We start from the raw sequence: 26562 nt of genomic DNA, 5'->3' as shown, positions 1-26562 counted from the left end.
CGAGTTGCATGATGGAGGTCAGCTAAACAAAACTGAGTTTTTGTCAATTTGAAAATCACGGTTCTAGCAATTTACTACATGAGCTAAGAGAAACTTCCATTAGCTTACACCCATACTCACATATTTTTCATTCAAGCAGCCATAATTCGAGGTCTAGTTGTATTAATTTGGGAATAGTATAATACAAAGTCTTATGCATTTAATAAATATTTGTCAGATAAAAGAATGAATGAGGTGGTTACTTATACCACATCATGAAATCTAAATCAAAGGTCATTAGAAATGACAAAAATAAAATCCCCAGGTACAGTGGTCATGGCTATTTGTCTAACCAACATTCATAACCTTAATTTTCTTCTGGGGGGTGAGGCAATATGTCAGGGTAAAATGGTCTGCTCCCCAGACACCCTTAGGAAAATGAAGGGGAAGCCATGTGACGCAGTGTTGACCAATAAGATGCAAGAAAGAAGGCTCTGAGAAATTCTGCAATCAAGATATGAAGGCATCTCCTTCCCACTTTCTTGGGAATAGCTTCTGAACAGTGCAGAGCTGCCTCATCACCATGGGGACAAAAGCCAGATGATAAAGACTGAAAGAGAGAAAGAGCCTGGTTCTCAGTGGCATTGCTGAGATGCGGCCCCTCCCAAAATGTCTGGATTCCTAACCTCGCACTTCATGTTAGGTGTGACTTCTTTGAGTTTAACCTGCTGTTTTCTATAATTCACAGGCAGAAATATTCTAACAAACACCAGATATAATTTATCTTTCCCCCTGTGTTCTCAGAAGCTGCTTCTATTTCCAGTGACTGTGATACTCCATATAACTGTCCAATAACAGGGTTATGTAATCATCGCTGACCTCATCAACAGTTCCCACTTGTCAAGAGGATCCCTCACACTAAAATGCCAACAAGATTAAGGGCAGGCAGCCATCAGGAAAAGAGAGTAGTACTATTCCAATGATCAAGAGATGGAGGATCTTCTAACTTAAGACAGTCTTCAAAACATGTATGTCTCAACAAAGAAGGAAAGGGAATATTTAGAGGTCTGGCTAAACTAAACATCAGAAATGAAACATCTCTGAGAAACAGAAAACAAGAACAGGAGGGCACCTCTTGAGGGTTTGAAGGGTATCCTGGTTCAGAGGCCCCTACTCCATGCTTCTACGGGGCCTCAGGAATGTACCTCCTGTGGAACATAAAATTCTACAGTCACTTCTCTCTTAACTGCTGATGTCTCTTGATGGAACATAAACTCCTAGGACTCAGGAAAGCTGGCGTGTAACAAGTACTGACAACCGCTGAATGAAGAAATGAGCAAAGCAACGTACAGATTCCTTTTCCAAGAGATTTTATGGAAAGCATGCAATCCCCCAAAAATAAGATCAAATCTGGGATCATGATTTTTCTAGAAATATAATGAGTTGTATGAACTGTTCAAGTGACCCAATATAACATTTTCTTTTTTTCGCGGTATGCGGGCCTCTCACTGCTGTGGCCTCTCCCGTTGCGCAGCACAGGCTCCGGACGTGCAGGCTCAGCAGCCACGGCTCACAGGCCCAGCCGCTCTGCGGCATGTGGGATCTTCGCGGACCTGGGCACGAACCTGTGTCCCCTGCATCGGCAGGAGGACTCCCAACCACTGCGCCAACAGGGAAGCCCCCAACATAACATATTTAATTCAAATGTCTACGAGAAGAAAAGAAAAGAAAAGAAAAGGGGAAAGAACTACACTTAGGAAAAAACTATTTTAAGCCAGGTGATGCGTTAGGGGCTTTACACCCAGTATTTCATTAATCTCCACAACACACCCCCGCATCCCAGTTAGTCACTAGGGTCTCCCCTTTCAGAGCAGGACAAGTTCAGAGGGAGCTAGGGAGCTAAACCAGGGTCACATACCTGCTAAAAGTCAGACCTGATATTCAAACCCAGGAATGTCAGCTCTCACTTTTCTGCTTTATCACGCTGCTTCCACACTTTGGTCTTTACTAAAATATTGTTTATAAATTGTATACATTAGCTGATATAACATTCACGAGAACCTTCAGTTTATGGCCTCAAAACCATATATGCAGGGTGAGGGTCCACTGTAACCTCAAAAACAATTACTTTTTGCCCCTGTCACTAATCAGACATGGTTTGGCATGACACAGACACTAACCTCTAGCTCATTTGACAGCTGTAAGGAATTACAAAGGAGCTACATACCTACAGCATGTTCCCTCCCGACCAAAAAAATGGTCACTATGTACTTATATGACCTAGAAATGATGCAAAATAAACTTATGTGCCAAGGGCTTCAGTTTTTCTTAGAAATCAACAGCCCTCCCCACCCTGCCCACGTATAGTAAACACACGCACGACACCTTGCATATATGTGCCTTGGAGATGCTGGTGGGTGGGCTTACAGTAAAACCCACGGCTTCTGTGCACACAAGATATCAGATTTACTGAAGCAGTTTAAAGTAAGAGACTCATTTGAACCAAAGGCGGGAAAAACCCACTGTTGAGGGAAAAAAAGAAAAAAAAGGGATGTATTTTGCAAAAGACTGCTAACACTTTTCATTGAATAAATAATACTTCTTCAAAACTGATGAAAATTTAGTGGAAATATTTATCCAGTAAACATCTTAATGAAATAAATTGTTATGACTCCAAAGAAACCTAATTTAACAACATCATAAATTCTTATGGAGAAGAAATAGACTCACCACCCCTGAAACATTTGGTAATCATTTTGCCACAATATGTGCACAGTCTGTGAGGTATGCGCAGAGATGAAAACCTTAATTGTATTAGCCTAACCACAAGCTTCTTTGCTCTGCTATTTCAGGTTAACTCTTCCACCAATTTTTAGACAATACAGAGTATTTTGCAAGTCACCATTTCTATCAGGACAGCTATCTAATATCCATTTTTTTTAAAACCAGAAAAATGTGTTAGAAGCCAAACTTACTGTGGGATGGTTCTTATGTGATAAAACATGTTTTCATTTTTTCCTCCCCCTTTCTATTAGTTATCTATCATTTTCAAACGTTCCATACACAGATCTTTGGCAAAAAAAAAAAAAAAAATCATTAGTATAAGGACCTGGGGTCTTCTTCTAAATAATGGATGAATTATCTTTAGGAAGATAAACTACTCTTTTTTTTTTTTTTTTCAGCTAACCCATTTCAATACTTTTCCATGATAAAGAAAAAGTGTATTCTCAGTTAAATACCACTATTACACACACAGTTCTTCCTCTACAAAGTTATTTTTCAAAGTGTTCAATCTTCACCAAAGGCTAATCATTTTCAAAGATGGGCCTTATAATAAAAGAAACGGGGTAAACATACTTTTACCCCTTTGTTTAAAGATGCTTAAAGTAATCTCTGTACACAGCTTCTCCTTTTAAATCTCTTGCCCAAAACTCCAAGCTTTCTAGCAAATCTGGACTCCCTTCACGAATGCTTACTTTGCTTAAAGTACACCCAGAAAAGTAGGCCAAAAGCATTCATATTCCCCCTTGCATTTGACCCCACCAGCAGCCAGACACTGCCCCATTTACAGAAAAAAAATATATCGAGGTTCACATTAAATTAACTGCCATAAGATGTTCCAGAGCTTGAACTAAGAAAAGGCTTAAACATTAAAATACCTCTTTTCTTAGGCACCAGTTCACTTTCCTTATTTTTTTTTTTTGCATCTTAAAGTAATTCATAACAACTGACTAAGCCTCAAAAATTTACACGAAAATCTACTCTACAAATAAAGTTTGAGAAGTTATATTTAGCAGATTTCTGATGATACTGGGCACAATCTTGGTGCAGCTTCCTAGCCATGAAAGGGAATTCTTATTAGTCTTTAACAGAAAAATAACTGAGCTGATTAAATATAGATCAAAGGAAGTTCTGCCACGAAAAGGTCAGTTTTCTATAACTCGTGGAAAAATATGTATCAATAAACAAGAAGCAAACTAGTGTTTCTCATTCTGGCCTATAATGGTGGTCTGTTTATGATTAGATTAAGGGTAAGCACTTTTGACGCCTTTATTGTGCTTTTCAGTTATTCTCCAATATTTTTAGCATGATCATGTATTATTGTTACAAGCTCCAAAGTTATTTCTTTAATCTTAGACACTACTGATATATAATCTCCTTGTTATTCACATAAATCACTACTGTGAAATAAATAATGCATGTTAATATATTTAGAAAATATATTGATAATTAAATGTATACCTTTAAAATAACTTCTTATACTGTCACCTATAGATTCTAGTACAAAACCATATTAAATGTATTAAGGTTATTTTCTACTTCAAAATAAGCTAACTAATGAACTGATAAATACATTTTTATATTTATCTGTACCTGCTCCAAAAATTTAGAAAATTACCTGTTTCTTGTTCCAACCATTCTCCTTCATCTGTGTTATTTATTCTTTGCCAACTCTTAAAATCTATTTGGGGTGACCCCACCATATGTCAAGTATTTCTCTGACAGCTTTATCAGGACTATAAAAATATATATCTATGTTATATACATATGCTATATACATGTTATATACACATACAGTATATAAACATATACACTTATATAAACATATTACATACACATACATCTTTTATATATACATATATGTATAAATATATATATATGAACTGCATGGTTTAAAGATTTCCACCAGAGAAGCCTGTCAATCCAGTTTCAGGTTTTAGCTACCTTAGCCAACCTGACCAACTAGTTTGACTGAGCTAACAATAGCTTTGAATTTTTTTTCCACTTAAGTGACCAATTGTTTAACCAAATTAGTAAAGAGCGTTGCAGATTAGAAACCTCATTCCTCTTATTATACTGGCCACCCTTACCTTCCCCAGAGACCAATAACCCCAAATCACCATGAGTTGATTCATTAAGCCTTGATTTTGTACTTAGTATTTCTCATTACTGTGAAGGGAAAAGATTAGAGTGTGGTAGTTCACAAGTTCTAAACGTAACTGAAGGTATAACGCTTCTCTGTGCATCTTGCCAGTTAAGCCAATAACTTTTAGATTATTTTCAACAGAAATTGGATGGAAAGTTTCCTATCATTTCAAATTTTCAGCTAAAGTCTCAATGCTAAAGGCAATAGGTGATGAGTTCCGGTCACAGGACCAGACCACAGGACTTGCTACACATGATCAAACCAGTCCAGAGGTCACCCCCAGAGTCTATGTATGAGAACTTGCATTGCAGAAGTCACTTCTTCAAAGAAGATTCTCGGGAGCAGACAGTGGTTCCCTTTTTTTCCCCTCCTGACCAGTTCAGATCAAGTGCCCAAAACAACCCTTATACCTTGGGGTTCTCTGTAATGAGGGAGATTGATCATCTATTCCCTAGCTGGAAGCTTGCCTCGGTGCAGAAACTCACAGCCTGCTCAGTGGCACATGTGTGAGGATGGAGCCCTCAAGCCTGGCGGATGCTGCCTGCAATCGTAGGGCAAGGCAACAGAGCCTCAGAGAAAGTGGAACTGAGTTTGATGGTGCTAACATGTGAGTTTTCCTGTAGACCAAGTGGATCGCATGGAGGTAATGAGGTTTGAGTGATCCTGATAGGTCTCTACCCAAGTGGGCTGCCTGGACAGGCACTCAGGGATACTCCAGTGATACCATTGGAGGACAGGAGCTGCACAGCATAAGTGGTCACTCAGGAGTTGCACTGCCCACATCCAAAAATGGCATGGTAGAGATGGACCCTGCAGAAGATCTCCCAAGAACACATTAGGCTGCGTATGAGAAAGTGCCGGCCATGAAAACAACAGCACCAGCGAACTGCAACGGCCTTGGCCCCTTTTCTGCCCCTGCCAACTCTGGAGGAGCCAGAGACAGTGGGCAGGTAGAAGTACAGAAGGAGAAATGACCCTTCATCCTGGTTGATGATCATCACCAAGCTGGGGTTCAGGCCTGAGGATGGAAAAGGGGAGAAGCTATAAACTGGACAAGAAAATGGAAATTTTATTTACATCGTACTCCATTTTCTAATATTTTAAATTAGATTTTCCAACACTTTTAAAAGAAGAATAAAGCTATTTTCTGTTTGTATCTTATTAAGAGTGACACGTTCAACAAACCAGCTACACTAATAAGTATCCAACCTATGAAAGATTATTTTTCATAAAGTTAAAAGAGAAAGGAAGACTATATAGAAAATCAAAATGTAAATTTAATATAACTCTTAAGACTTTAACTCAAGAATATAACCATATTAACAACAACTTTAAGTGTAAATGGAGGGGCTTCCCTGGTGGCACAGTAGTTAAGAATCCGCCTGCCAATGCAAGGGGCACGGGTTCGAGTCCTGGTCCAGGAATATCCCACATGCCTTGGAGCAACTAAGCCCATGCACCACAACTACTGAGCTTGTGCTCTAGAGCCCGCGAGCCACAACTACTGAAGCCCGTGTGCCTAGAGCCCGTGCTCCACAACAAGAGAAGCCACTGCAATGAGAAGCCCGTGCACCATAACAAAGAGTAGCCCCCGCTCACCGCAACTAAAGAAAGCCCGCGTACGGCAACGAAGACCCAAAGCAGCCATAAATAAATAAATAAATATATTAAAAAATTTAAAAAATATATAAATGGACTAAACATTCCATTCAAATGGCAAAGATTGTCAGAATGAATAAAATAATAATAATAATAAAGCTAGAATCAACTATGCATCAACTATGCACTCTCTGCAAAGAAACAAACAGAAACACAGTTAGATTAGAAAAAAAAAAGTTATACCATGCATGCAAACCCTAAGCATAAAACAGCTGAACTGGCTATATTAATATAAGACAGACTTCAACACAAGGGGGTATTACTAGAGACAAAGACTAACACTTCATGATGATAAAACAGTAAATCTGAAAGAATGGTACAAGAGATAAGAAAACTGAGACAGATGACTTGCTCAAGGTTACTTAGCTAAGAGAATGGTCACCTACAAGTCACTTCTCCCAATTCCTTTTTCAGGGCCTTTTTCATATAACCAGTGCCCCAAATCTGAGCTCATTTGACACAAAAGCAACCAGCCAACTTGGTCAAAACAATTAACTCATTAGCTACCCAGACACGGCCTTAATGGGGGAAGAGGGGGGAGTGCCACTTGGAAGTAGAGGGGCCGGGGTGTGCCTGAGCTGGGTCTGGCTCCAGATTCGAGCACTGCAACTTGCTAGTTGTGTAGCCCTGAACAAACTACTTAAATGGGCCTCAGTCTCCTTATCTACAGAATGGGAGTACCGTCACCTCTCTCATGGGATTGATGGAAAAGACGATGAGGAAGAAGAGGACAGTAACTTACCCAGCTAATCAGTGACAAAGCTGGGACCCCACAATACACACTCACAACCATTTTGTTAAGCTGTCTCCCAGATGCGTTATGCCCAATTGTAAGTACCTGGTGGAATGCGTGACCTTTACTAAGCACTTGAAAAATGTTGATTCCCTTCCCAATACACTGATGCTATCTATACTTGAGAGTAAGTCTAGGAAGGTATTTTCTGTATGGGATCCTCAACTGTAAAACACATTCTTTTCAATCTAGATAAAATGTGTTTCAGATAATCACTTTTTCTTCTGCCATGTTAGCTTTGCCTAACTCTGTAAGGTCATATTGTCTAAGTGAGTAAAGCAGACAGGGTAGAAATTTCAATGATAATTTTATTCATATCACTTTTTACACTACAAAATGAGTCATTCAATGGACACAATTAAACACATTCCTCCAAAAAAAAAAAAAAAGTTTAAACATATCATCTTGTTCGATGAAGAAAGAGACATTCCTCCAGATGACCAGAGAGTCACAGCCTCAGGACTGTAAGGCCAACCTTCAGTTTGGTGAAAGATTATTCAAAAAAGGAGCTCTTTCTCATAGGTAAGTCTGTACTGTATAAGGTGAATCCCTGCATAAAATGTTCAAGAAACTTGACAACTTTCTGGATTATTTTTGTTACATAATTGAGCATGTTATAGGTGTAGACTTTTACAACCACACTGGGCTTCATGTTTTCAGAGTCTAGGCAACTCTCCTAAACTCTCTTATAGTCAAGGTTATAATCAAGGTCAACATATTTTCAACCCAGGAAAGTGAGTGTCAGCAAGGTAAACAGTTGCCCACAGTGCCGCCTCACAAACCACATGAAATTTAAAAGTAAGACAAAACTTGATAATTAATGTTAAAAAATGCATCGCTTGGCTACCAATTTTAGAAACAGCAGAATGCATACAAATCCAAAATAAGAGGTACAAAACCATCAAATAAGGAAGAGAAGTGGAAAAACAGTATGCGGTCAATGTCCCCATCTTTCATACTCATTTTAGGAGACACTTAAAAGCCTACTGTGTGTTAGGTCCTTCACAAATCTAATTTTAAAATTGAGAATAATTATGAACACTTGAAAGCACCAAAGGGCTCAAAATTAGTTTATTCAAATAAATTCAAATGAATTCATGTGGTCACTGAAACTTAATGCACATAAGTGAGTCAAGACATCATATTATCTTGACCCCATTCTATGTTGTAGCTATGTCAGGTTCTGGGTAGAGTATTTTAAACAAAATATTGAATATATCATATCTAAACTACCAAATTTCTGCATGATTTAAGAAAATAGCACTAGATACTGTTTAAAAAGTACCAAATCCAGCGAAATACTACATTACACTTACTGAAAGTTCACATAATTTATTCTCCACAAAAGAATATTAGAAAAGAAAAGCACCAACTACCTAAAGAGAAATTAAAATATTTCCTGGACTACTCAAAAGTTAAGTTAGAAGAAGCAAAGCCACTCTTATTTTCCTTAAAAAAACTTACCCCAGGACAGAGGTTGATAGCAGAGAAATTCAATAATTACACATTACCTATCAAATTGTAAGTTAGGCAATGATTCAAGTTCCTAATTATGAAAAGTTTAACGTGAAATGTTTCAACCCTGAGATACCTTAAAGAAGGATGGGAAATTCACAGAGGAAAAATAGATGACGGATAGATATACAGGTAAACAGACTAAAGGAAATATGTGATTTATCTAATACTTTCCCATAAACAAACTGACTTATGAAAGTTCAGGGAAAGCAAACACCCTGTAAACTAAGCCAGGTCGAGACAAACATCACCTTCTGAAATTAGGAATATATGTTCCAATACCAAAATTATTATTTTGAAATGAGAAAAGAGCAGATGTGTTTTTTATCATTATTCTAGTTTGACCATTCTGTTTTCCTAAATAGTATCAAGTTCATTCCTTTAAATAATTTACTTAACAGACTATGTACATGCTAAACATTGTGCTAGGTGAATGAGGAAACAGAAATAGGCAACCTCAGCCTAAGGAAGCTCTGTGTGTGTGTGTGTGTACGTGCACGTGCATGTGTGTGTGTGTGTGCATGTGTGTTTGTGCATGTGTGCATGTGTGTGTGTGTAGGGCTGGGACTCTGGAAGTTAAACAAGTAAACAGACAGAGCACAGTGCCATGAGTGCTCTGGAGACAGCATTCATAACAAAAGAAAGAGTGGAATAATTCAAATCAGTTATATTATTTTGGTCTGTAATACTTTGTTTGGTTTCTATATCAGTAGGACTGCTTTCAGCTGCCTATAAAAGAAACCCCACTGTATTCCTTTGCTAGGGCTGCCATAACAACAAAATACCAGACTAGGTGGCTTAAACAACAGAAATTATTTTTTTAACAGTTCTGAAGGCTGGAGGTCTAAGATCGAGGGTTGTTTTCTGGGAACGTTCCTTAGCGTGAAGACAGAGCCACCTCCTCACCACGTCCTCACACGGCCTTCCCTCTGTAGGCATGCACACACCCCTGCCTTCTCTCCTGTGTCCTAACATCTCTGCTTATAAGGATACCAGTCAGATTGGATTAGGTCTAAGAGCTTCATTTTAGCCTTATTTATCTCTTTTAAGGCCTTATCTCCAAATACAGTCACATTCTGAGGTACTGAGGGGCAGGGCTTCAACCTATGAATTTTGGAGGGACACAGTTCAGTCCACAACAGCCGTCAAAGTGACTTAACCAAAGAGTCACTTACTTTTCTCAGTTAACGGAAATTCATAGGGAAGCTGATCAGGGTTCATAAAGTCACTCAAGAAAGGCATCCGGAAACTGGACACCTCCATTTCCTGTCCTGCCAACCTCGGTGTATGGTTCTCACTGTCACAACCACAGACAGCAGCTACAAGTGTCCAGGAAGGAAAGGAAAGAATCAGGAGGAAGAAACCTATGTCTCCCTGGTCAGAACTGGGTGAGCCCTCCTGGCTGCAGGGAGGCCAAGGAGAGGAGTATTTTCAAGTGGACACATTGCTACCCTGAACCAAAAGAACAGCTCCGGGCTTCCCTGGTGGCGCAGTGGTTGAGAGTCCGCCTGCCGATGCAGGGGACACGGGTTCGTGCCCCGGTCTGGGAAGATCCCACATGCCGCGGAGCAGCTGGGCCCGTGAGCCATGGCCGCTGAGCCTGCGCGTCCGGAGCCTGTGCTCCACAACGGGAGAGGCCACAACAGTGAGAGGCCCGCATACCGCAAAAAAAAAAAAAAAAAAACAGCTCCATCAGAAAGAAGGGTGAGAGAACTATGTCCCATGCACCTCACTGACCACAGATGCACCATGTAGACTTGGGTCTATACTACTGATCAACCTTGTGACCTTAAGTAAATGCTTTCATTATTCCGTTCTCTGAGTATGGAGGGGTGGGAATGGTACCCAGCCTGCAAAATCGCTGTGAGACTGAAATAGGGTTGCATGAATCAGAAAGCCCAGGGCACATTACCTAAGCCCTAATGGACCTGGGTCTGAGGCCTGGTCTTTAGGTATCCTGAGGAGTCACAAGATTCTAAAATATCACAGAGCACCCAGTCAAGACTCAAAAACACCAAAGAACAGACTCTATCTCTTTACTGTGTGACTTTTCATGTATTCCAGTCCACAGCGTGGCCAGAGAGCCTGCAGTCTCTGACTCCCGTGTGTGTGTGTGTGTGTGTGTGTGTGTGTGTGTGTGTGTGAACGCACACACATGTTTGCTGGGGGGGAAGGTGGGGACTTCCTTTCTGATGGTCTTACACCTTTCGTGAGGGTAGGAAGCACCAATTTACTAGTACTTCTGTTCCTTGCATCACATCCTTTCTCATCCTTTCACAATCAAAAGGCTGCTTTCAGGAATTTCTCTTGAGATATTCTAGACCAGAAACCTATTTAGCAGTGAGGTATACCTTCCAGGGAATTTATGCCTTCACCTCTCCAACAAAGCTGGGAGAGCCTTACACGGAGGGGATGAAGAAGGAAAGGGAAGTTGTGCGTGTGTGTGTGTGTGTGTGTGAGAGAGATGGCATGCTTTAACTTCTGTAACAGGAGGTGTTTAGAAAATATTTAACATAGATCAAGAAACAGCAGTACAATCCTATAAAAATATGTCAATAATTACTAGTAGAAATAGCAAAAAAGTTGAAAGTGGTTCCCACTGGAGTTGGGGTGGGGGAACAGGACTGCAGACCCGGCAAGGGAGTGTAGTTTTTACTAAAGCCTTTTAGTATTAGTTGAATATTTAAAACTTACATGCAAATCTTGGACAAAAATCAGGTATACCTTATAACTTTTCAAAATATATTGTACATATACTTCAATTAAAAAAACTAAAAAAAAAAAAAAAGCTGGGACAGCCTTGGTTTGATAAAAAGTGGAACTTTTCCAGAAGGTTTTTCAAACTCATTGGCTGCTCTGAATTGAGGAGTGGGTTCCTTCTGGTTGTCAACCTTGATGTAAAATCTGTTGGTCTGTCATGTTTATAAATTCAAGCTGAGAAAATAAAAATTAACATGTGACAGATCGGTTCAAGAGAGCTTGGTTCAAGCAGAGTCACGTTCAGGATAGGTGTTAATACCCAAATCATCTGTGCTTTTAAATTTCCTCCTTTTCCTCTGATAGCTGCACAAAAAAATCTCTGTGTGTTACTTATGACAGATGGGAGAGGAACTTTACCCATTTACTTTGAAATTCTTTCAAAGGGAATGAAACATGGACAAAATGAGGCCAGACTTGAGATTCTCAGAGGGCCTCACAGGTCCAAAAAGGCTCTAAATAAAAGGAAATATTCATCTGTATTTCCACAGGGCTATCGTAAAAAAATGTTCCCATCAGCTGCAAGAACTAAACTGTCACCCTTCTAAATGTTGTCTCCATTCAACTCTGAAAAATCGTATATCTAATAATTAACATACTTAACTAGCCCTTTTTCAACACAAAGCTAAAAGAAATTTGCTAAATCCCAAAAAGATGCCAGTTGTGAAGAAGGAACCTCATAAACGCTACTGACACCACAGGCTTGGGGAGGGGAGAAGGTGAAGACTGTCAAAGCCACACTTTTCATAAGATTCAAACCGATGTCCTGAATATTGAGTTCCCTCCTGATTTGGAAAAGATGCTCTCCTAAAAACAACATTCAGCAGAATATTTTCCTTCAATTAAACAGCTCTCTTGCTTTCTCTCTTTGGCACTGGTTCGTTCACAGGTCATTTGGAAAATAAAATGCTACAAGAAAATAAATACAAAGCATTTCAGATGACCAAGAGTCCCACTTAATAAAAATAATCTGATTAAATAAATGTTTTTTTCCTCTAAGTTTTCAGCCAAGTTTGAAATAAGAGAACTTCTCTGATTTTGGGTTTAACACACTGTAAGAAAATTAAGCATAACTTGATTAAAATCGAACCCATAAAATAGAAAAAAAACTATATGAGAGTGTACTCACAAGCAATAAGTGACAAACTATCTTCAGGGAAGTGTCTCCTCTGGTTCTCGTATACTAAGAAATTGAAATATCCGAATCCCTGTTAGCAGAAATCATGAATATAGACTTTTCAAGTTACTGATCATCTTTCCAAATGAATCGCTGTGGTACTTCTCAGCAACCAGTGTAAACAATAATGAAATACTTTTTACCCTCTGTAATAAGCCTGCAGATGACTTCAATTTATTAAACGTGGCACCTCTTCTGCTTATTCATCGGATTGGTTTCCTAACTTGACAATAATAGCAGTTCATTATTCATTCACTGGAGAGACACTGAATTAGTCTCTAATATGCAGATTCTTCCCTTCTCCAAGAAAGTCATGCTATGGCTAAAATTTGCAAACCATTCAACAGAAGAACTGAGGGCGGAGCACCACCCTAGAGCTAAAATCAATGAAGGCTTTGTGGAGAAGATGGCAACTGTGCGAGGTGTGTAAGGGCCTTTAGGATTCGCCAGTTGAAGAAGGGGGTTTAGTGCAAAGTCAGCACAAGCACTGTGGCCGCAGACTTCATGTTCCTGGGAGTTTAATATAGCTCAGTATTGTTGACCCAAACAAAGGTGTTAAAACTTCACTGCAGAAGTTTAGCCATGGATGGTTTGTATTTGGCAAATTAGGGGAATAAAGTTAAGTCCTGAAAGCAACAGGGCACTGTAAAAGCATTTTAGAGGTAATGTTATAATAAGATTTGCTGTGTGCAAATGACTTTAGCTGAGTATAGAGAGTGGAGTAAAGGGGTGAAAACATATAAACATATAAACATATAAAGTAGTTGTTTATTTGTCTCTCTCCTCCAGGGAACTGCAAACCCCTGAGTGCAGGAGCTGCAGCTTGCTCACTGTTACAGTACCTGATACTCACTTAATAGCTAATAGAAAACATGAAAGATTGAATGAATGAGAAAGAAGCCAATAGAAAATTGATTGAAAGGTTATTGGAACAACCAAGGCATGAAAGTTGAGGACAGAAATTTAGGTAGCATCAATAAGAATAGAGGAATGGACAGAAGTGCAAGATATTAATGATAAACTCAAATAATTGGCGACTGTTGGATTCACGAAGATTTAGAACCTAAGATGAGACATAGATCTGGAGTGAAGCTGAGGACTTCTGTTTTGGGCACACTGATTTGAAAGTAGCCATAAGACTTCAATGTCAAGATCTCCAGCAGACAATGGGATGTAACTGAAGCTCAGACAAGTTAGGGATATGGGAGTCATCAGTGAATAAGTGGTTGTAAAAAAGGTAGAAGTGGGTGAGTTGTCTTGTACTGAAGGAATCTGTACCATAAGAAGAGTCGAGAGCAATGCAGAGACCTCCAGAGAATACCATTTTAAGGGCTGGGTGGTGGAAGAGGTGCTCAAGAAGGCCTGCCTCTGATATATGAAAACACTATCGAACGGCCAAGCAAGGCCTAGGAATCAGGAACTTCAGGAATCTACAAGGGTAACAGCAAAAATGAATTCATCTAGTACAATTCCTTCACAGTGAAGGGATGCGACTTCCCCAGTCACCAACTTGGGGAATTTACACAGCAGCCGTTGTTAATAGTGTCTTGGTGTTTTGTACCATAAAATGTGGAGAGAAGAAGAGATGAATCCTGTCATTCCTCCCAGCAGTCTGACTTTATGATTCTAACCAATTCATTGCTTGTTCATTCAGGACAAGTACACAAACTAAACAGAGTCCAGAGCTCAGAGTCTTCACCTTTGCAAACAACAGCACCAAGAAAACAAGGGAATAGATGAGCCTGAAATCTCAGAGTCTTACTGTCATGGTGAACAATGGGAAAATACAGCTTGTTCATTTCTCCTCAGCGATGCTAATGATTCAGTTACATTGGCTTCTTTGAAGGAAAATTACTGTTAACAACCTTAATTTCCTCCTCCTCTCTTTCCCCAGGTACCTGACATTTTAGATAAAATGTTTTCATAAAATATTAAAAGCAAAGGAATTATACCTTAGGTATCTAACTCCATGTTGTTTATGGACTTTATGAATCCCTTCTGTCTCTTCTTTCTAGAGCCTACACTTTTGGTTCTTCAGGTAAATACATAAAGTTTCCCATTCTGCTCATTTCCCAAGAAGCACAATCCATTCCAAGTGAAAAAAAAAAAAAAATGTAAGTGTTACTCTAAGGCCCACCACACATCTTAGCGATATCAGCCATGTGACGTTATGGGACATTCCCGACTTCCATTTAAATTTAGTCCTCGTGGCTACAGTTTTCTTTTCTTTGGCCACAAAACCAGACCACAGGCTTTCCAGCCTGGCCTGACCCACGCACACCTCTGCTGTAGAACAGCCGGCAGGTAGAGCGTGCAGTTTGCCAGCCCAGACCCAGTCACCATCCTTGTTCACCCCTGCCTCTTCGCTCCTGCCCTCTAGTTTCTATCTGAATCAGCTAATGGAAGGCACCAGCCAGAGTCTGGGGGACAAGAGGAGAGTGATGTAGTTATATTTATTCCCCTGCCATCTTCCCGCAGGGACATTACAGGTTGACTGTGTCCCGCTACAACAGGATACATCTCTTGTAGGACAGCTTTTCTTGCCCCTTTACTTAGAGTAGGAGAGCTCCCCGTCATTGCTAAGTCCCTCTTCAGCCCTCACCCTGGTTGTGGTTTTGTTCCCTACACCTGCCCATATCTCCTGAAGGGTCTCCTTATGAAGCCTTCTTCAAAGAACTCAGTCTCACCCACCATCTGTTCCCCGGCAGGCCCTGAATGACACAAGATTAAAGAGTGACCAGATGGGGCCCTCCACTGCGGCTTTCACAGATATTATCAAAGGAAATTGTCTGTAAATTGTAAAACACTATAACATTTCCATGAACAAAAGCTAGTGCAGACTTTCCTGAATATGCAAGGTTTTAATGCCAAGGAAACATGACTGAATCCTACCATATTTCTACAATTCACTGTGTGTTATAAAAATAAACACGCAGAAAGCATACAATCAGAATCCGAATATCATTGCCAACCTCACCAGAAGTTTTCTTAAAAATGGGTATCTGGAGAAACAGATGAAAGAACTGAATCCATCTTTGAAAACAGAAACAATATTTCATTTCCTGCTATTTATCCACATCCAGATTTACTAACTCTGATAATATGATACTTTAGGGTGATTCCAAGCCTTTCAAGGGATGTCATAAAATTCTAAAAATTAACTAATAATTCACTTCATATTATTGAAAACAACTATAATTACTGAAGTTAACTTCTCAAAGAAGTTGAGAATCAGTGACCTAAATTTTCTGTATTTTTCCTAATGTCTCTAAATGAAAATACAGTGTAGTTTCTAATTTATACAGCCCTTTGTCTATATATCATTTCTAAATAGCATGGAAATTAACTTCAGGTATCTATTAAATAATAAAACTCAATAAAATAAATTTATCTCTGATTTTCTAATTCTCAAAGTAGAAAGCAGAAGGTAACAGAGATTCTTAAATAATTAAGTACTTGAAAGTTTAAAGCTATAAGTACACCTGGATAGAATTTTTAGCAATGAAATTAATTTGATTTTCCCAGGTTAATATCAACCTCTGTTGTCTGTGCAGCACCTCACTTTTTTGACCATATATTCAAGGGTGTTTATGACATGTCCCTGGTCTGAGGAATTTAGAGGTTCACAGCTAACCAAATTGATCAGAATATAGATTTTCAACTCAGATTCTACTCAATATCTTTTTACTAACAACTTTTTAATTGGCCTAATAATTGGTAAATTCTTTTTGATTAAGTATTGTATTTTCAAGGAATTTTAAGGACATAGACTGTTTCTAAAGTCATCTCCTGGTGTACTGTATATAACTGAGATCCGACTGAACTAGTAAAGCAATGAAACAATGTGGGGTATGCTTCCTTATTCATAATTTGAGGTTCCACGAGATAGAAATTCCATGCGGACTTTGTTAAAGGCAATTTGGCAGTGCTCCCTCAAAATGTAAAATGTGCATACCTTTTTGACCAAATAGTTCTATTTCTAGGAATTTATCTACAAGAAATTCTCACACATGTGCATGAAGACATAGGTACGAAGATCTTCAGTCTTCCAGTTTGCAACAGTGATAACAGGAGAATGGTTAAAATAAAACATGGTACACCCATAGTTTATTTATGGTACTACTAGAGTTTATGTAATGTTAGAAAGAAAAATATAACTAGTATATGGACATAGAAAGATCACCACAACATACACTTAAGTGGCAAGTAAGCAAGTAGCAGAAAAACATACACAGTATGATCCAGTTTATGTAGTAAGAAAAAGGCATGTATATGTACTTATATATGTAAATGCATAGAAAAAGGAGAAGAGGGAGGTGCTCTAAACTGTTGCCAATGGTTATATCTGGGTATGGGTGTAGGTGGGAAAGCTTGTTTTACATTTTGCTTCTGTGCTTCTGCATTATCACTGCAATTGGAACATATTAATGTATCACATCCATCATTTTAAAAACCAATGAAAACAAAAAATTAATAGAAATTCTAGAGGGGGCTCTGGTGATTTATCCAATGATAGTGCATCAGCAGACATCCTATCTCAAAGGACTTCAGTTTCGTTTGATCCATTGGGATTCCTCCTTTAAGAGCCAAAAGGAAAATGAGGGCTGTTAAGTAGATTGCATGTTGAAACACCGACCTGCAGAAACAGATCTACATTCTGTATGTCCAGGACAAACCCAGCAACTACCAAATAGCAGGGGGGACATTTTGTGACTGGTTAGAGTTCAGATCAGTGATGTACACAAGAGACCCTCCACGTCCCCATAAATGGAGTCACGCATTTCTCCACACTTAGGTGGTCTTATTTCAAAGGAGCCTGCAAAATAGGAGAGAAAGCCCTGGCCTTCCTCCTTCAACTCTGTAGACTTGCTAACATCTTAGAAAAATAAGGGAGGGGAAAAACAGGCAGAAATTCAGACTCTGAAACGAACGTCCACTGGAAACAAATGGCCATAACCACCTTTGTAAGAAATTTAACAGGGGGAAGAAAAGAAAAGCCTAAATAAAGAAGGCACCATGCTTACTTAATCAAGACAACACTAGTTCACAAGGTTTCCAAGCACTTACAGCTGACAAAAGCTCAAAGTGGGAGCTCGTGAGCCGAATATGTTCCACAAACGTGTTTTGTTTGGGCAGCCCATGGGCTGACATGTTTGTTTCTACTGTAATTATTTCTAAAGTTTTTGCAATGATATCTCACGCTTTAAAGAAATCTGTATTTCATGCTTCTCTTGAAAATGGAGAGGTGCTGGCAACCCTGAGCCCCATGCCCACCTGGCAGAAATCTAATAGACCCGCCCGCCAGGAAGGGTCAGGGCAGAGCTCCCGATGCACATGGCCTCCCCATCCCCTAAAGGGGCTGACACCTGGGCAGCCCCATGATGCTTACCTGGCCCTCAGAGGAATCAGAGTGGGTCACACCTGATTGAAACCATGAGGAACCTCACCCAGGAAGGGCTGGCCCTTCAGAAAACTAAATTAGTTTTTAGCCTACCCTGGAGCAGCATTTAGTAACCTCCCTCTCAGACTTCTGGCCCATGTATCTGTAGAAACAAAAGCATCTAGGATTAGATAAGGGCACGTGGTTTTATCTTCAACTTCCCATTTCAATTCTGTGGTCAAGTCAGGGTTGCCAGAAGCTTCTCTGTCACACCTCAGCCCCGTCACTTAAAATAATGGTCTCAAAAGTTTTCACTGTAGCAAACCTCTTGGCAGCATGTACCTGAGTGGCAGGTAACACAGCACAGTGGTTAGAAGTTGGAGTTCTGGTGTCAGCCTACATGGGTTTGACTTCCTATCTCTAACTTTCCCTCCCTGAGGTGAATAACTTCACCTTTCCTAGCCTCAGTTTCCCCATATGTAAAATGGAGATACTATTAGGAACCACCAAGAAAAGCTGTAGGGAGAGTTCAATAAAGTGGCACATTTTAATACATCTGTGGTTTTGTAACTGTTGTCGCCATCAGTGTGCCCGTGGAAGCCCGTGGGGAAACAGGAGTCATGACACCTCCCCGTAAACATCACAGATCCCCAAATTATTCTGGCAGATGCCACTCTCCTTCCAGGCCTAACTGGCTTCATTTCATATGGTCTTTTTTCAAAGCCTGGCTGGGAGACACAGATGCCCTGGGGATAGCTTCCAGCTCACTGAGTTCTTCGAAACCCCCCAGTCACAGAACTTCGAGGCAGTTAGGGCTGAGTTAACGTGAGACCTCTCTGTCCAACTGCAGTCACAGAGTCAGGCAATTCCAGGGAAAGATCTGGCATTCACAGTAGCCCTAAAAGGTAACTAGAACTTCTGTGCTAGTAGAGGGGCAGGGCAAGTGTCCCTTGTTAAAAGCTTCATAGGAATTGGCACAGCCTGCTTTGTATGGATAGGACACTGGCCTTTGCCCCCTATGGAGGAGGAGAACAAGGGGGTGAATAGTCATACTAGTAGCCAAGAGCATTTGTAGCAATAGCAGCAGTAACACAACAGCTGGCATCATTCACACGACACCGCAGGGCACTTTTGCCTTATAGGGTTTTCCTCCTCATTTACAGATGGGGCAACAGACACTCGAGAGTCACCCACTAACACATGACACAGTCAGGATTCAAGCTTGGGTCCACCTGATTCCAATACCCGAAGGTCCCAGCAACTTTACACTGTTGAAAGCAAACCCCAACTTACCGCCCCCTGCCGCCGCCAGCTGCCTCCAAGAGGAAGCATCTCGAGAGCAGTGGTCCTTTAACTTGAGTGGGTCGCAGACCCCCCTTCAATGTGATGAATCCTACAGACCCTTCTCAGCAAAATATTTTGAAATGTATAAAATTAAGTACAGAAGAAACCATTTATATTGAAATATACTTACCAAAAAAAAAAAAATTAAGGCACACATAGTAATGTACATGCTTCCTTTTACAACCCATTAAATGCCGAGACTCATCAGTGACTCTAATACCTGCTCTAATTGTCATTTGGAAGTAAGTGAACATAAAGATGTATTTGCCAGCTAGATGGACCTACCAAATGCCATCATTAGGCCATTAGAGGGTGGTTCTGAGGTGAAGAGCTCCTGTCCTGGGAGAGACAGCACAGATGTCAAGCGTAAATCTAGTGGTCTGTGTTCTCTTCTCTCTGGATGAGCTGCTTATAATTAGTTCCCTCGAGTTACTGTCTTCCTCCTGCTCTGAGGAAATGGCTACTTCATTCATATCAGGGAGCCAACCACCTCCTCTAATTGTTCAGGAGGAGAAGAGTGCTATAGCAAGGGCACTGTGTCTTAAAGCAATGATTTGACTGCCCCCAGGGTGGCTCGGTGGACAGAGGTGGAATTTCCCAGCCCTCTGCACACCAAAGGATTAGGGGACAAGGGCCCTAAAGGAGACTCCTGGTCAAGGGGATAAGATAACACTATCTTGCAGTCACATGGTATGCGACCTTCTCACCGAAGGTTTTCAGGTAGTAGGCAAAGGGGTGTGCAGAGAAAAACCGTCTTCTGATTTATGTCCCTTTCATCTATTTTTGATTCCGCGAAGAAAAGGAAAGTAGATGGAGTTCACACAGAGAAAACAAAACCTCTGCTGGCCCTTCATCCTCTTGAACATAAGGATCTCCCAGTGACTCTGGGGTGAATTTTAAAAGCAGGCGTCGTTCAGCAAGGACAATGCAAACTTCTCACTCATCTACTTGGTGATGCATTTTCACCCAGCTCTCCTTCCCCGGGGGTGAAGTAAACCCATTTGTATATCTGGTGATCTAAAGAGTCCCAGCCTGTGAATGTGCAAAAACGTATCTCTTTCTAAGGCATAACTAGATAAGTAATATTACACCTTGAGGAAGTATTTCTACTTCCAAGGAGGAGGCTTGCTCAAAAGAAAAACTATGAAACAGAAAAACAAATATTGAGGAATGACCTACACAGGGTTATTATAGCTCCTAAACATTACAGAGAAATAGAAAAGTGCAGAATGGACAGTACTGAGAATTACTGAGTGTCCTCACAGATAGTAAAACCAGAGAAACTCAGCGATGAAGAGCCGTCTTAATTTCCTGAGAGGTGGGTAAGTCTTTTTGGCAGGCACTAATAAGACCCACAAATTCACATTACATGGTGAACAGCAACTATTTTAGAAACTTCAGTCTGGACATGAAATATACTAACTGTGATCATTAAAGCGTCTCCATTAGTCCTTGACCTCATTCTGCATATCAAACACACAAGTTCTTGGTTTTACAGGACTCACTGTGATAGATGGCTTATTAAAGACCTGGGTCCTTGGTGCTAATAAACACGCTGTTTCATCCTTACTTTACGAGTGGTCACAAACGACGGAAAATTCAGTCACGGTCTGCAAAATAAGTTTAAGTTTCAAAGAATATTTTTACCTCCCCCAAAATACTTGAGCTCACTATTAAAGACATTTGTGGAGAACGTAAGAAATACATAATCTTTCTTTCCTGTGACTATATTACATAAGGGCTGTGATCCACAAAAGATCAAATTTATTCTCAACACAAGGTTTTTAAAGTAAAAAAGAAACTCAGCAGCTAATTACTAATGTATTTAAAAAATAATCCACAGAAACAATTGAGAGAATGAAGGAATTAGATAATTTAAGTTTGCCAGCTACATCTGAAAGTTTGGGGAAAAAAAATGCAGACACAAAATCCAGAAGCAGACTTATCTATCACATCTTCTCCCGAATTGGCATGCCATCTGGTGGGTTCATGGAAAACAAGACAACAGCACGGAAGCTCAATTTTACCTCAATTTTAACTTGGAAGATGGGTTAGGGCTGAATATTAGGCAAGCCTTAGACATCATTTCACTTCTCAACAAATCAAACCCCAAAGTGAATTTACTAGTATCCTAGGAAAATACCATGTTCGTTTGGATTGCCAAATATAACTGTCCCACGTTGCCAAAATCATCAGTGCGCATTAATCTAAAGATGGTGGATTTGTCCTTGAGACAAAATAGCAGGGTCAAAAGCACTGGCTAAGTCTCTGCTGGGGATGAAATATTTCAAAGAGGTGATACAGATTTAAAACTCCATTTCTGCAAAATCATTCTGGTAACCCTTAACACTTTTTAAACTTCCCTATTTCACTATCTCATTAGGCAAAAACACACCTCCTTAAGATTCCAGGGCGTAGAAGTAGTTTAACGTCAATCACATTTTTCAGGCACACCAATTTTCAACTTGAAAAAGAGTATTTTAGAACAAAGCTCTCTGTGTGGGTGTACATTTGTAAAATAAAGGTAGCATTATCCCAATACATAGCAATGTGTACCCAGTGATCAAATGGAGTCTTAGAAATTCTGTTTTGACAGTTACATGTAGAATAGCATTTTCACCAGCGATTAATTCAGAGCTAGGTAGTGATATCAAAGCTAAATCAAAACTAAGGTGAGACGGCTGAATAATAATATAGTTGTAGGAAAGTATAATCAGTAATCTAATATGGGCTACCGTAGATGTGTTATAACAAGCTACACTCAAAGGGTTACTAGTTATGGCAGCAAAGTCTCTCCTGTCCATAAAAATGCCAATAAAAAATGTTATTCTGCTTAAAAAGTGAATTTTTATGAAAACAGGTGTTCTTTCAAGATGGCCATCATTTATTAAACTTCAAAAGGAAGATGACATAATAGATAAAAACACCAGCTGAAAAATACGCAAGACTGTCCTATCAAAACACAGCATTCTAGATTACATAAGGCGGATAAGGGCAGATTAAATCACATGCCCCTGCCCAGCTACATTTTTGTCCTTCTGCATGATTCTAATAACTTAGGCCACTGAAGTTTGAAGCACACAACATATTAGGTTCTCGGTTCAAGCATATAGTTTTGAAACCAAGAGTCTTGAAAAAACAAAAAGGATAAAGTTAAAATTTTACACACACACACACACACACACACACTATGTTTCTTTTCTGAAGAATACAGTTCCTCGGACACCTTATTAACCTTGTAGATAGACTGCCCAGATAAAGTCACTAGTTGCTTTTACTCATCAGTCTACTTTATGAACCTGATTTCTCTTTAAAGGGGAAATAACTCTATTTTAGATGTTATATAGCTAAAGTTTGAATGACATTATTGCTAACGAAACAGAATTATTAAACAGCTATCTCCACACACTCGTAACTTAATTTACAGGCCACCACGTATCACATTTACGGTAAAAATAGTGACCTTCCATGGACGTTTTGGCCAGAATTAAATTTCAAACATGTGCTTTAGAACAATAGGTAGAATCACCTTAAGAGTCATAAAGAAAAAAAAAAAGTCAGAGGGTCATCTCCCAAACACATGCACATTTATGAAACTATAATGTGCATTTGCATTTTTCTCTAGAAAAGAAATGCTAGTTTTATGATTATAGATTAAGTTGCACTGAGACACACTGGGAAATGGAAGAACTCCGTATTTCCATACTTCTGTAACAGCACTGCCTACAAAGTCTACAGTCCGAAGTATTGTACGATGTAGACAGGGTCTAATTAGTTACGGAAAAGGCAACTTCAAAATTCTGAAAATAAGACAACCTTTAGTCTCCATCATCTGTATGCTCTTAGGAGGCTGGAACACTGCCCCCAAAGAGTGCCAGCCTGTCAGTGTTGTCTGAAGTGGAAATGGTCAATCATTTCTATTATTTCCCCAAAAGAGGTAAGAAGAGTCACACGCATACACATTTACATGGCGTTGCACGGTGCCAACTATTTCCAACCAAAATAATCATATTCACGTCGAGCCGAGCTATTTCTAGCCAGAAGCGGCGAACGTCTGGACTGAGTCTAAGGAAACCCAGCGGGCGATGAGTACAGGGGAAGGGGGTGGCGGCGGGGACCCCCGCCTCCCGCGCGCGCCGGGCGCCTGGCACCGGCACCTGCACCGGCTCCGGGGCTGGGCATCTGGGTGCGCGCGCGCGGGCGCGCGTCCGGGACGCACCCGCCGGGAGCAAACAAGCCCAGCGGGCCCGGGCGGGCCGGAGCATCCTCGGGCGGGACCCGGAAAGCCTTCTCCTACCTGTCACTTTGCCTGGAGCTGCTGCCGAGGATGCGGCCACGGCCGCCGCCTGGAGACCCAGTGGGTGCGCGCGCGACTGTGCGCGCGCGTGTGTGTGTGTGTGTGTGTGTGAGCTCTTGTTTGCGGTGCGGCTCACTAACTGCTCCCGGCGCCACCAACCCCCTCCCCCCAGAAAGCGCCGGCCGCCGAGCCCCCTCCTGGCGCGCGGGCCCGCCCCCCGCCCCGCCCCCGCCCCGCCCCCGCCCCCTGCCTCCAGGGCGCTAGGGTCTCACCTCAGCCCCCGGCGGGGGTCTCCGCGGGCGCGCCCCGGGCAAGCAGCGAGGCACTGCCGGCCCGCCGCGCCCGCCCGCCCGCCGGGCTCGGCGTGTCCCGGCTCCGGGCCTCGCGGCCGGCCGCTCCCTCCTTCCCAGCCCCCGAGTCTCCCTCCTCGTTCTCGCCTCCCGGCTCTGGAGCCAGAGCTGTCGCCTCGCAGCCCCAACCTGCCCGGGCTACGGAGCATGCCCAGTGCGGCGCGCCCGGCCGGGCTGGGGGTGGGCAGGGGCCGGGCCGGCCGCGAGCCAGCGGGGCGGGGAGGGGGCGCCAGGGGTGGCGGCCGGGCTGGATGGAGGGCTGCGCCGGGAAATGGTAGGTGGGGCGCCCGGGGAAGCCGCCCCGCAGCGCGCTCCTCGGGGGTCTCTCCGGCCGCCCCCTGGGGTCCCGGCGCCCCCGCGCGTGTCCCGCGCCTGGGGTCGGGGGACGCACAGCGTGGCGCCTCGCGAGCAGCACCTGTAAGGGGTGGGGGACACCCCTCTCCGATGCGAGACGCGCAGCCGGCTGTGGGCCCTGGGGCGAAGGTGGGGGTTAAAGAGTGGAGAGGGGTCAGGACTGGCGAAAGCTGACAACCCAGAGCCTTTGGCGGGGGTGGGGTGTTTATTTGTTTATATTTTGTTTAATAAACACATAAAGCGCTTACAGTGCTTCAGGCACTGTCATAAACGTTTTTTATTCCTGTAATCCTTAAAACAATCTTCCAAAGCAGGTACTACTATCTCCCCCCCCAACCCCCGAGGCTTAAACTGAGCCACAGAAAGATTAAGTGGTTCCAAAAAGTCTTCCCCCATGTGCAACCTCAGAGACCCAAACCCCCCGGACTTTGGTCCCTGGGATGCTGGGGCGCAGCTCCAGCCAGTTTTCGGCCCTAACTCGGCCCAGGTGACTCCGAGTCACCCACGCATTTAGACCCTAATGGTGTTCCCTTTAGCATCACCCTTTGTGTGGACCCTCGTAACGTGAGGCTCCAGGACTCCCTCCAGGGAAGGCTCCCTCCTCCCCGAAGCTACTCCGCCTCCTCCTCCGGGCCGGCGGCCACCAAAACCCGGAGACGTGGCACCTGCGCATTGGGGACTGGGGCCACGCTAGCAGCTGAACTGGGCATGCTCAGCCACAGGAGCTGGTCCGTCTGGCCAGGAGGAAAGAGCGAGCCTGGCCGCTACTGAGCGGTGGGGAGTGGAGGGGGGAAGTGGGCGCAAACAATAGCCAGGCCCCGAGGACTAGAGGCAGATGTAGATGCAAAAGGCTCATTCTCTTGACACATCCTGGCCTTTTTCAGGCAGAGCAAAGAGGAGGGTGATCAAAAGTTTACCAACTGAGGGCTTCCCTGGTGGCGCAGTGGTTGAGAGTCCGCCTGCCGATGCAGGGGACACGGGTTCGTGCTCCGGTCCGGGAAGATCCCACATGCCGCTGAGCGGCTGGACCCGTGAACCATGGCAGCTGAGCTTGCGCGTCCGGAGCCTGTGCTCCGCAGCGGGAGAGGCCACAACAGTAAGAGGCCCGCGTACCGCCAAAAAAAAAAAGTTTACCAACTGGGCATCCTTCAGTGGGAGGAGGCTGAGGGCCCGCTGACAACTCCTCAGCTAAATCGCTAAACTGCAATCTTCGCCGAGCCCTGAGAAAAGCTAGAAGCCACCGAGCCTTTTGAAGAAGCCAAGAAAAATAGCCTAGACTGAGTTTCCCTGCAAGATCCCAGGAAAAAGCTGTGGGGCTCTTCACTGTTGGAGTCTTCAAGATGCGGTGATCTTGAGTGAAGACAGGGTACTATGACCGCTCTCCTCAAACTGTAATGTGCACACAAGTCACATGGAGATCTTGTTAAAGTGCAGATTTTGATTCAGCAGGTCTGGGGTGGGCCTGAGATTCTGAATTTCTGACAAGCTCGAGTGCCATGAACAGCATGGTCCTCAGATCAGACTTTGAGGTTGGGTCAGTATTTTAGGCCTGTTCTCTATTTTATATTTAACTAAGTTTTAGAAGGGCTAAGCAGTTTGCCCCAGCCAACTGCTCACACAGCCAATAAGTAATGTAGCTAGTTTTGAACCCAGTTCTGGAGGACTTCCTGTGTAAGTTCCTGTATTCTCTGCGTACCACCCATAGACAGATGAGCTAGAAGCTGTCGTCTATGTCTCTTGACTGTTTTAGCAGTGGAACTTAATTTAGTACATAGTACTTCCAATTATAGTATATCAGTTAGCCCTTGCTGTGTAAAAACTACACCAAACTTAGTGGCCTAAAGCAACAACTATTCGTACAATCAGCAGAGCAGTCGTCTGTTGTTTTCTGCTGGCTCCACTCATGCAGATGGACACGTGGAGTTTGGATCCTCATCCCGATGGCTAGGATGACAGGGTGTTTTCTCCATATGGCTTTTTTATACGGTGAGCTCCTGGCTCCCAAAAGCAAAGGAAGGCAAGCCTTAGTT

General features: G+C 42.2%; 1 protein-coding gene across 1 annotated transcript in view; it reads right to left on the bottom strand.

The window, feature by feature from the left end:
• PLCB4 (phospholipase C beta 4) overlaps positions 1 to 24135 on the bottom strand; it is a 421917-nt gene extending 397782 nt beyond the window's left edge. Inside the window, exon 1 of the mRNA XM_081256673.1 lies at positions 24101 to 24135. The gene's annotated coding sequence lies outside the window, so the exon portion shown is untranslated. The remainder of the gene's footprint in view (positions 1 to 24100) is intronic.
• Positions 24136 to 26562: the final 2427 nt, after the last annotated feature.

Source organism: Mesoplodon bidens (genome assembly GCF_964165515.1).
Source record: "Mesoplodon bidens genome assembly, chromosome: 15".
Lineage (NCBI taxonomy): Eukaryota > Metazoa > Chordata > Mammalia > Artiodactyla > Ziphiidae > Mesoplodon > Mesoplodon bidens.
This window is presented reverse-complemented; position numbering and strand designations above follow the sequence as displayed.